General features: G+C 39.7%; 1 protein-coding gene across 1 annotated transcript in view; it reads left to right on the top strand.

Annotated features, from left to right (window-relative positions):
* The first annotated feature begins 2,578 nt into the window (after nucleotides 1-2,578).
* Nucleotides 2,579-10,044, top strand: part of myripb (myosin VIIA and Rab interacting protein b) — a 115,463-nt gene continuing 107,997 nt past the window's right edge. Inside the window, exon 1 of the mRNA XM_087846097.1 lies at nucleotides 2,579-2,776. The gene's annotated coding sequence lies outside the window, so the exon portion shown is untranslated. The remainder of the gene's footprint in view (nucleotides 2,777-10,044) is intronic.

Here is a 10,044-nt window from a genome sequence, read left to right as displayed (position 1 = left end):
CCAGTTTAGGTCTTTAGTTACATTTGAATATGCAAAAAACATAACACTTTGACATTCACAACCCATTTTAAAGTCTGAATAAGTATAATTAAAGAGAGACTTGCCACTGCAGCAAGTCTTGAGGAATAGTTCTCCAGGATTTCTCAAGGTCTTTCCAGTCCTTCTTTGGACATTGGCTGCTTTTTCACTCACGCTCAGTCGAGGTCTTGTACCTCACCATTCTCACCAGTTTTTGTTTTTGCTTGTTAAGCCACTTAACACTGACCTATGAATCATTCAAGCATCAATAATGCACCTAACTCAAGGACTGAACCAGTGTTGTCTCTACATGTAGCAGACAACTTAGCAAAAACCTTCGAGAACTTTGTAACTAGTAGCCGGTTGCTACTAAAAACACAGAATTTTCTCCCAATTCTTTGGTTAGATCAAGGGAAATTCCAATGTTAACACAATCTGACAGGGATAATTTTTCGTGCCAACAAGGTCATGCCCAAAAACCTTGACAAAAACTTGGCATATCTTAGCATTGTGTTCAGTGTATCCTTAAAACATTTAAGCAAATTGGACTTGTGAAAAACAAAATAAGAAGTGGAAGGCCTGAAAACTGTCTACAGCAGTAAAACAGTATTTGATAGTCATGTCCTTAAGAAATAAAAAAAGGGACATCCATCAAAGAGCAGACAAAGGACTTGAGAGATGCTCTGGACTTTCAGTTGAAAGGTGAAATGCTCTTAGTGGAATGGTGGCTATCAAAAAGCCAAGAAGCCAAGGCTGACATATCCCAGATTACTCAAGTACTGGACTAAAAAAATCAGTGGTAACAGGTTTTATGAGTGATGAATCCAAATGTGAAATTTCTGGTTCAAATTTTCATCAATGTGTACAGAGGTGCAGAGGAGGCCAGGAGAAGGACGCAACAGTGAGTGTCTACAGCCATCTGTAAAACTCTTTCATAGTTTGGGGCTGATTTGGTGTCAATAAACCTAATTAGTATCAACGTTACAATAGTATTTCAGCCAGTGATGTTGACGATCATGTCAGAATTGATGAATTCTGAACACAGAAAAGTACTATCAGATTTTGATCCACAATGCAACACTGGAATGCGTCTGATTGGAAAACAGCTTCCCTTTCAGGATGACAATGATTCCAAACATAGTGCCAACGCAGTAAAAGCATACCTGAACACAAAAAGCACTATCAGTCATGGATTGGTCTCAACGTTATTAGAGTAGAGTGGGATCATCTTAGCAGAGAACTGAACGAATGGCAGCCAATATCCAGAGAAGAACTTGACATTTTCTTCAAGAAACCTGGAGAACTACTTAAAGGATATTTGACTAATAAGTGTATCTAAGTGTTAAAGGGCCTACTTAAAGAAATTACAAGAAAGCCTCCTTAATAGAGTTCAGGGTTTGTTGGGGAATGAATGAATATTGACTTTCAAGCTTGTCAGAATTGCACAACTCTTAAAAAACAAACAACAACTTATATTGTGTATCTCCTCAATAATTGCACATGTTTTAATAAATGACTACCTCTATTTCCCCTTTTTCCTTGCAAAATATGAAGAAGGGTGGCTCAAAACTTTTGAACAGTACTCTATGCCTGCAGATCAACGGTGGGGCGTCCATTTTTCCATACATATCTAATAAGTGAAAACAGGGTTTAGTATGTGCAATAAAATATGACTTTGAAAAATTGCCCTGGCAACATCTGCTGCAAATCCAGCATCTTTAATTACACTTAGAATAAAGTAAGCATCAGCACGGCTTGATTTATAATACAGGCGAAGTAGCCCGTAATTGCAAAGTTAGGTGAGCTCTTTATTTTGCAAAAAAGCATGTAGGGCAACAGCCCAGAAATTGTTTTTGTGAGGCACTAGTGTCAGCATTTCTTAAGACAGAGCACTAATACAGAGAACAAGCAGCCAGGTTTTAGTGCTCTGGTGCTTTGGCAGAGCACGAGGCAGGACTAATAATGGAGGAATTGGAATGATTTTCTAAAGTCCATCTGTTTATGAAAAACAATTTATATTCAAATCTTTTCTTGAAATGGGTTTTAAAATTAATTAATTAGTGCATTACGTAACTTATGTGAAAGTTAATTAAGCCAGACCATTGCAAGAGTGAAGTCATCTAACGATTTGATCCATCCGACAGAGACTTGGGACGAGCTGCCTCACCCTCTCTTTGGTTAATTGCACAGTGAATGGCTTTGTGAATGAAGCAGTCAGCCAACACAGCGCCTCCTCCCCGCCTCCTCCCCCAACTCTCCCCATGCGTGAGCATCAGTGCCAACACTGGAGCTCGGGATGCCCAGGTGCTTGCAGAAAAATGAAATGTGATATTGCGTCAGCAAAGCGCGGAAACAGCCCCAACTAGTTTCTCTCCAACCTCGAAAATTTCATCCCTAAATATGAGTTCACGCTGTGCGCCACCAGGGAAGAATCAAGGTTTGGGTGCCAATCCCTTACCTCCCTCGCAGTGCGTCCTCCCCTCCCTCCTCCTTCTTCCTCCGTGTAATACAAACCTCGTGATCGCCCATTCAGCGGTTCCTACGTCCACTGCTTTTGGGGGTGGTGGTGGTGATGGGGGGTGGAAACACAATAAGCTGACTAACCGAGGGGCAGGAAAGGAAAAGTATCTGGGAGACGGACAGGTGTCGCGGAAGTTTACACTTGCAGAGGCGCATCCCCTCCGCGTCTTTCTCTCATTATCTGGAATAACGTGAAAGAGACTGTGACTGGCGGTCATTCGGCTCCCACTGATCCCGTGTAAGTGATTCTCCACACCGGCTCACCGAATAGGCGAAGAGGTGAACGTTAGCCCGTTATAATGAGCAGGCGTAAGAGGCAGGAGCCTCGGTCAGGTGCCTGATTTTGAGATGCACGATTTAACGGCTCGGCGATTCTTGCATACCTCAGTATGAAAATGCTGCCAGCCCAGCTGCTCGTGCAAGAGCTACAGGAGATCTTTGTTGCACAGATGTCATCATGCGATCGCAGCTAACGTGGCAGCCCGAGTGAGATGAGTATAGGTGCTGGTTTTAAATGAGGGGGAAAAATGCGGTATTTTTAGCCTGCGAGATGCAGGTGAATTTGCATCATCACAAGTGCTGGAAACTAAAAGCACGTCCAGGCAACGCACGGCGTGACTCATCTCTTTAAATTGAGAAACTAAGACGCTTCGGATTAATCAGAGTAAGCCATCAAAAAACAACTAAAGTCACATTTTTGAGTCTGAGCCACTGCAAGAAGGAAAAAAACTTTAATCCCTAGGAATGTAAGCTGGAAAAATCCTTACTTGGCTGCTACTCTGAGTTTGGTGTGCAGGTACAGGGAGCTGTTTCTCAGTGCAGCTGTTTGTGTTGCTTTGTTGTTGTTGTGGTGCCGATAGTCACCTGTTGAAAGTAACACTTGGGGACACCTGGGTCACTTGGGCGACACTCCCCCAAATATTTAATGAATGAGTCTGCTATTCTGAGGCGTTCATTCAAAGAAAAATGAAGATCACCCAGCAAAAAATCACACTTAGTGCTCATGTTACAGTAGTTCTCAACACTTAGTCACATCCACAATTACCCAGGCAGATTTAATCAGCACCTGTTTTTATTTTAACACTTCACAGTTAATGCCTTGTGTTGTGTGTCTTCACGGTCTGATCTCCGCAGCCTCTTGTCTTGCTCTGCATAAAGTGGTAATTGGCCTGTTAGTGATAGATGTGACACAGCAGGTAGATGTCAAACAGGGACGAGTGATCGAGAGCTCAGTGGGGATTTTAATGCTCCCACGGTCTTCTTGTTAGAAAATTCTTTGGCAGAGTTAACATTTGGTGCCATATTGACCATGCATGGCTGCTTTGGACCAGCTGAGCCGTGGGAAAACAGGCCATGCTTTTTAAGCCTTCTCTTTCCTTTTATTTTGGTTGATTATGTTCATAGAAAGTAGAAACAAGATGTTTTTTTTAAGCAGCAGTAAAATCACAGAAGTTACCAGTAAAATAAAATTCAAATATTCCCGTGACAGTGAACCAGCATGCGTTGTACCAGGACCGGGGGACTGAAGCAGGTTAATTGAATTTACACAACTTTAATTTTCCTAGTTTATCTACTTTGACATAGATAGAGTTTATAAATGGCAACCATGGAAATAGTAGAAAAATGATAGAATGGTCAAATATGATGTAGTTAATATTGCTTTTTGTCAGTGTTGCTGCATTCGCTGCTCCCAAAGTGGCATTTAGTGTTAACGTGGGGTGAGTCGTTGCTGAACCAGCTAACGTCCTTAATCTTAATTACCCTCTTGTCTGTGGTTTATATTGCATTTCCTTTGTGTCAAATTATTGCATTTATGCCATCCTATCATTATATCACAGATCATCTCTCCCCAAAGGAGGTTTGTTTTGTTTGTGAAGAGTCATGTTTTAATATAAAAAGTGATGGCATTTTATTGGCATTGAAGATTGATACTATACCCAGTTGTGTAATGCAGTAGACTAACTTTGTTAGTTTTTACAACATTACGCTAATGGCCCGAGATGCATTGTCTCACAATTACCAGTTAACAATAAAAGGCTGAGGCTATATGCCCACACACAGACACAAATCCCTATCCAAATGAGGACACGTACACTCTTTTAAATGTACGGGTTCTGAGGTAAAACTTACTACAGCGTTGGTGATGCTATTGTAGAAACTGGGGCTACAGCACTACAAGCCTGACTGTTTATCATGGTTGCCTCTCTGGGTTTGCCATTGCATTGCAAGCTCTTCACTAGTAGCTTTGTGTTAAAGTTCCCTTGCTGATGATTGCAAAGAGTCAATGTTCCCTTTTAGTGCAGTAAAAATGGAAGCAGTTTTTATCTTTCCACTCCTCAAAAGTTGTAGACTGCTCTACTATTTTTATCTTCCCTGCAAATTAACTGAAATCAGCTGATTGTAGCACAAAGGCTCAGGAAAAGTGCACATTTGATGATTTCTTCCTTTTCCCCCATCATTCAGATAATTGAAGAACTCATGCAACACAAGTAACAACTTAATTGTTTGAATTTAGCACCATAACGGCTCATATGTGCTGAGTTATATGCATTTTTTTCTCCAAGTGTTTCTAATACCAATTCTGCCGTTGCCTTACACGCTTCTCTTTCCATTGTAGATTTTAGGTTGAATCGATATTCTCACAAATTCATCTCTAATGACAGATCTGGTCATGTGGAGCTGTTTAAAATGTTGTTTTGACATGCAGGATTCACTGTATCTGTCCTAAACTAAATCTGGTGCCACAGTTTTTATTGCTTCTCTTTTCTCTCTCTTGGCAACTCTTGATGTCATCTTGACGGATAGAGGTCATATCCCAGGTAGCAAAAAGCACCTTGAACACGTCTGTTTCTGCTCGCACGTGGCTGTAAGAAGACAAATGACCAAAGTTATACACTGAGAAAACAGTGAGCTGTCACTCTAAAGTTTCAAGCACAGTGTAAGACAATTTCCAGCTCATATTCCCATTCAAAGCTGCATCACACACACAAACTGACTGATCTGCAAAGTCAGTCCGCTGCATTTACCTTCTGTCCAAAAAGTAATTTCAATGAAGTCATCCTCAATGCACTTACCTCAAGCTGTCACAAAAAGCTGATGCAATGGAGAGTGTCTAAAACAAGCAGTTCATTTAGCGCTTGGCTGCACCTGCCCTTTTAGCGCTCCAGCAGGGCCCTTTCCTCAGCTCGCCCCTCCTCTGCTGACTCTCCGAGGTGACAGACAGCAGCAGCAGAGCCAAGTGCTTTGCAGCACGGTGCAGGATGAGTCGTTTTTCTGCATGCTCCCGTTTATTTAGGATGATCTAGCATCTGCGTGTCTGCAGTTTTCTTAAAGAAATGATTGATGCAGATGGTGTGTCTTGGCAAAAATGCAGGAAAATGGAGGGGTTGTATTCTGTTCTCCTGAGAGATGCATCAGTGTGACCTATTTTCTGTTTGAAGTGATTCTCGGTGCCCTCAGAGTGTCAGCCTGAACATGTTTGCTCTAGTAATCTGACAATATTACACTGGTGCACCCCATTGTTGTGTCAGTTAAAATGTGACACTAGTAACAAATCCTGTATTTTTGTGACTTTGAACAGAAAGAGAAGCCTCAGAGTGGATGCAGTTATGGTATAACATCAATATTTAATATTTTTATAATAAAGTTTTACAATGTCTTTAATGGTTTCAAACACAGAAAGATGCTATCATTCATAAATTACCTTTACTAAACTATGTATTTTTTCTAGTCACCTGACTGTCTGTTGTGTATTAGGTAATTGTATTATTTTGGCTCAAATTATGTATTTTACAGATAAAATGTATATGTTTCTCAATCAAATAACACACCCCGGTTTCTAACAGCGGATTTTACCTGGACAGGTAAGGGACCAAGGGGAAACTTAATGTTTGGATGCAGCTTGTCTGAATTCATGATAAGAGTTTCTGTTTTATCTGACTTTAATTTAATAAATCCACACATCAGTGTCATACTATCAGGCAGACAGACTGTGAGGTTGAAAAGAGGTTAATAAATTGAACTGGGAGGTAGAGCTGTGCCTCATCGGCACACACAAAATATTATTTCTCTGTGTAATGTGTAAAGCAAGGATGTTTTCAGTGCTGCAGTGTTAGTCACCTGTTTCTGACTAATTTCCGCCAACGACATCAACCAACCACATGCAACTACTCACTAATCAGCTGGGGAATATACATTTTTTCCAAGCAACTGGCAGTTAGCATGGAATAACCACCAGTCGCTCGGGACTGCCAGTAGGCCCGTGTGACTATAGCTTAAAGGATTGGCTGAAGCCAGTGTTGAGCTACCTTAAACCTGTGTTTCATGTGAAGTCAGCAGGGCTTGGCGGCTTTGGTTGCTAAAACAAATTAAACTGGAGGAAAGGAATAAAAGAAAATTGCCTTACTTTTATCCTAATAATTGCAATTTTTGTCTAAATTGCACATTTTTAGTATTATTTGATACAATATGGTATTTGCTGGTGTTCAAACCAGGTTTGGGTTATGGGTAACTACTCTATAACTAACAAGCTACTGTTTAAGTGTGCCTGTAGAGTTGGATCTGCTGTATTTATGATAATGTGCTTATTATGAATCATGCCATTATAGTGAGTGTATTCAATTAAGTCTATATGAAAGAGGACCTCTGATTTCTGCAGATGAAGTGGTAGATGTTTGGTACTACATAGTGTGATCGCTATTAGTTTAAAGGCAGCTTTAACCTCAGAAATTTTCCCTTGTGGGACTAATAAAGGTATCTCATCTTATCTTGAGAAGTAAAAACATGCAGATCATGTTTATTCAGTTCAGTATCCCATCTTCACTGAGAACACTGAATGGATTGTGGACCTTTGAACCACCAAGACAGTTTTGTGTTGGTGAATGCAGGTTTTTCGTTTTGTCTTTTCATCTGTGTGCACCACACCTGTGGTATTGACTTTGGTTTGTTAGTGATGCTGCAGATTAGTGACTCTACTCCATGTGGGAAGCCTAGATTTGAGACATAATATGCACGTGTTTGTGTGCATGCATGAATTGCATGTTGTTGGAAATTATCAGTGAAAGTAATAATGAACTGAATGTGTGTTTGCAGCCATCAAGTATATGCGTCACTAAGCTTCAGATGCAGACACTCTCACGCATAAATGCTGCTTCATCCCTGTCCTTGACACCACTCACTATAAAAAGAAGGCCTAATAATTGCCTTCCTTTGTGGCTATACACTAATGGCCATATAATCATAGAGTATTCATCTTCTCTATACATCAAAAGTAACATGGATGCAAGAAAAATAACTTGTCCTAATAAGGCACTGCTGCTGCTGTAATTTGTTCCATAGATTATAGATTGATATTCCAGCTGCTAATTTAAGCAGTAAACATGGTTTAATGCAGAATTGAGATCAGCATAATTAGTTTTCAGGTGAGAAAGTGTGTTTTTCCCGAATTTCTCAACTAGATGTGAAGAAATGCAAAGTTAGTAAGACACATGGCACAGCAGTAACCTCATTATTGGGAAATATGCTATGTTTTCTGTTGAAACAGTGTTTCAGTATTTGTTACTGCTCTGATCAGGTAGTAAAGTCAAGCAGGGTAAGAACTGTGTGTTTATATATCATTTTATTGTGACATCACTCAGTGGTGATTTTTCTCTTCTGTAACAATCATTATGTTGTACTGAAGACTATTTCAAAGTTATTGAGACCACAAATTCATGTGGAGAAAAATGCAGAAGCGGGAATTAAGTCAATAGAAAAGCAGTGTCATTTTCCAGATAGACTTCAGTGTAGTCTGATTTTTTTCTTTTTAGCAGCCAAGCAGTCACCCCCTGCTGGTGATTAGAAAGATTGCAGGTTTAAGGTGGTTCAGACTGGGCTTTACTTTTCCATCTTTCATATACAGTCTGTGGTTAAAGTTTTAAAATCAGAGAAAGAAGACAAATGCAAGTTAAAAAAAAAAAAACCAAAAAACAAAAACAACCCAAAACATCCTTTCTAGAGATTTTTTTGTTTTGTTTCACCCCCCAGAATAACAAAAGTGAATGCCAGCCATATGATGAGTACCATTCATACTTTTAGGCACCTGCTGGCACGTGTAACTCTAAGTGTGACTAAGTGTGTATTTTAATATCTTGAGTGGAAAAAGAAGTGTGATTCTGATAGACTGGAAAGCCTTTACAGAGGTCTTTCTTTACAGTGGCTGAATGAAAAGCAGTGGTAATGTGACAGTGTGCTTACTCTGTGTGATAATAGAATTTTGAGACAGAGATTTTACTGGGGTTTATTTATTTTTTGAGCCACCGTGCTGATAATGTAAAAATTCAATTTGTCAATTGTGTATGTTCACATTTGTCTTTTGGGATCAGGTAGGATATCCGTATAGACAAAAATGAAAACTGCAGTTTCATCAAACCCCACACAACTGAAAGGAAATGCTCTACAGTTCCACAACTTAATGTTACAATTACACATTACAAACCTATTAACAAACTTAAACTGAGACTATTATACATAAACCAAGTATGACTGGCTCAGTTTTATTTTCAGAAAGTTTAACAGTGTGTTGGGGTGAGCCAGGTCCTGAAGTGACTGGAGGAATGAGTAAGAAGCAGGACTGAAAGGGAGATGCGCTGTCAATAAAGCTATTGGTCCAATAATAGAATGGACATAATTGTCTGGTCTTCTGAGTCATAGCTCTCATCATAGCTCTCTTCACTGGCAGTGCTCACCCATCTTGTTTAGGCTCTGTTGTTAATGTTCTCCTCCTGTCCATCTCCTCATCTGTCTTCGCTTCCCTTTCTGTGCTGTCATTACTGTTTTGGTCTTGTTTTTTTGTTGTTGTTTTTTAAAGGCAACCCCTCTATGTCTCCGTGGTTCTATTTTTACTTCACCATATGTACTAATATGCCAGTTCATGCACTATTCATAGAAATAAAATCATAGCAAAACATTTTATTTTTCAGATAATGACATAAAAAATACTTCAGATGGTCAAGAGGGCCAGTTCAGTGACTACAATCAACCGAGGCGAAACTTAACAGATGGCTGATGACTACAGCCGCCTGTTCTGGCATCCACCTGTCAGTCAAAGGGGCACCCGCTTCTAAAAACGATAACTTTAATCCTTAACGCTGTTTAAATGTGTGAATTCTACATTTTATTTGTAAATATAAAATATTATATATTATCATAATATAAAATATTATGGTATGAAAGGAAAAATTAGCTAGAGTGACCAGATATTTTTTAAGCATGTTTACTTCAGCTCTGAAAATGGGCAGTTTAAGATGGGAATCTATGAAAGCCTCAAGTGGAGAGAAGAGGAACTGCAGTTTTGCAGCTTCCAAGGAAGATGCTTGGCTTATCAATAGAGTCTTAGCCAACATAGACTTCTATATTTCTATTTATGTTTAACCAAAAAAGGTATAATCAATTCCACAGCTACTGTATTAGACAGGATTCATGTATGGCAGTATAGCACATCACATTGTTTCATAGTCCAGGAACTAT

This window comes from Neolamprologus brichardi, chromosome 9 (assembly GCF_056152115.1).
Source record: "Neolamprologus brichardi isolate AB-2024 chromosome 9, ASM5615211v1, whole genome shotgun sequence".
Classification (NCBI taxonomy): domain Eukaryota; kingdom Metazoa; phylum Chordata; class Actinopteri; order Cichliformes; family Cichlidae; genus Neolamprologus; species Neolamprologus brichardi.
The sequence above is the reverse complement of the archived record's forward strand: the minus strand, read 5'-3'. Positions and strand labels throughout refer to the sequence as shown.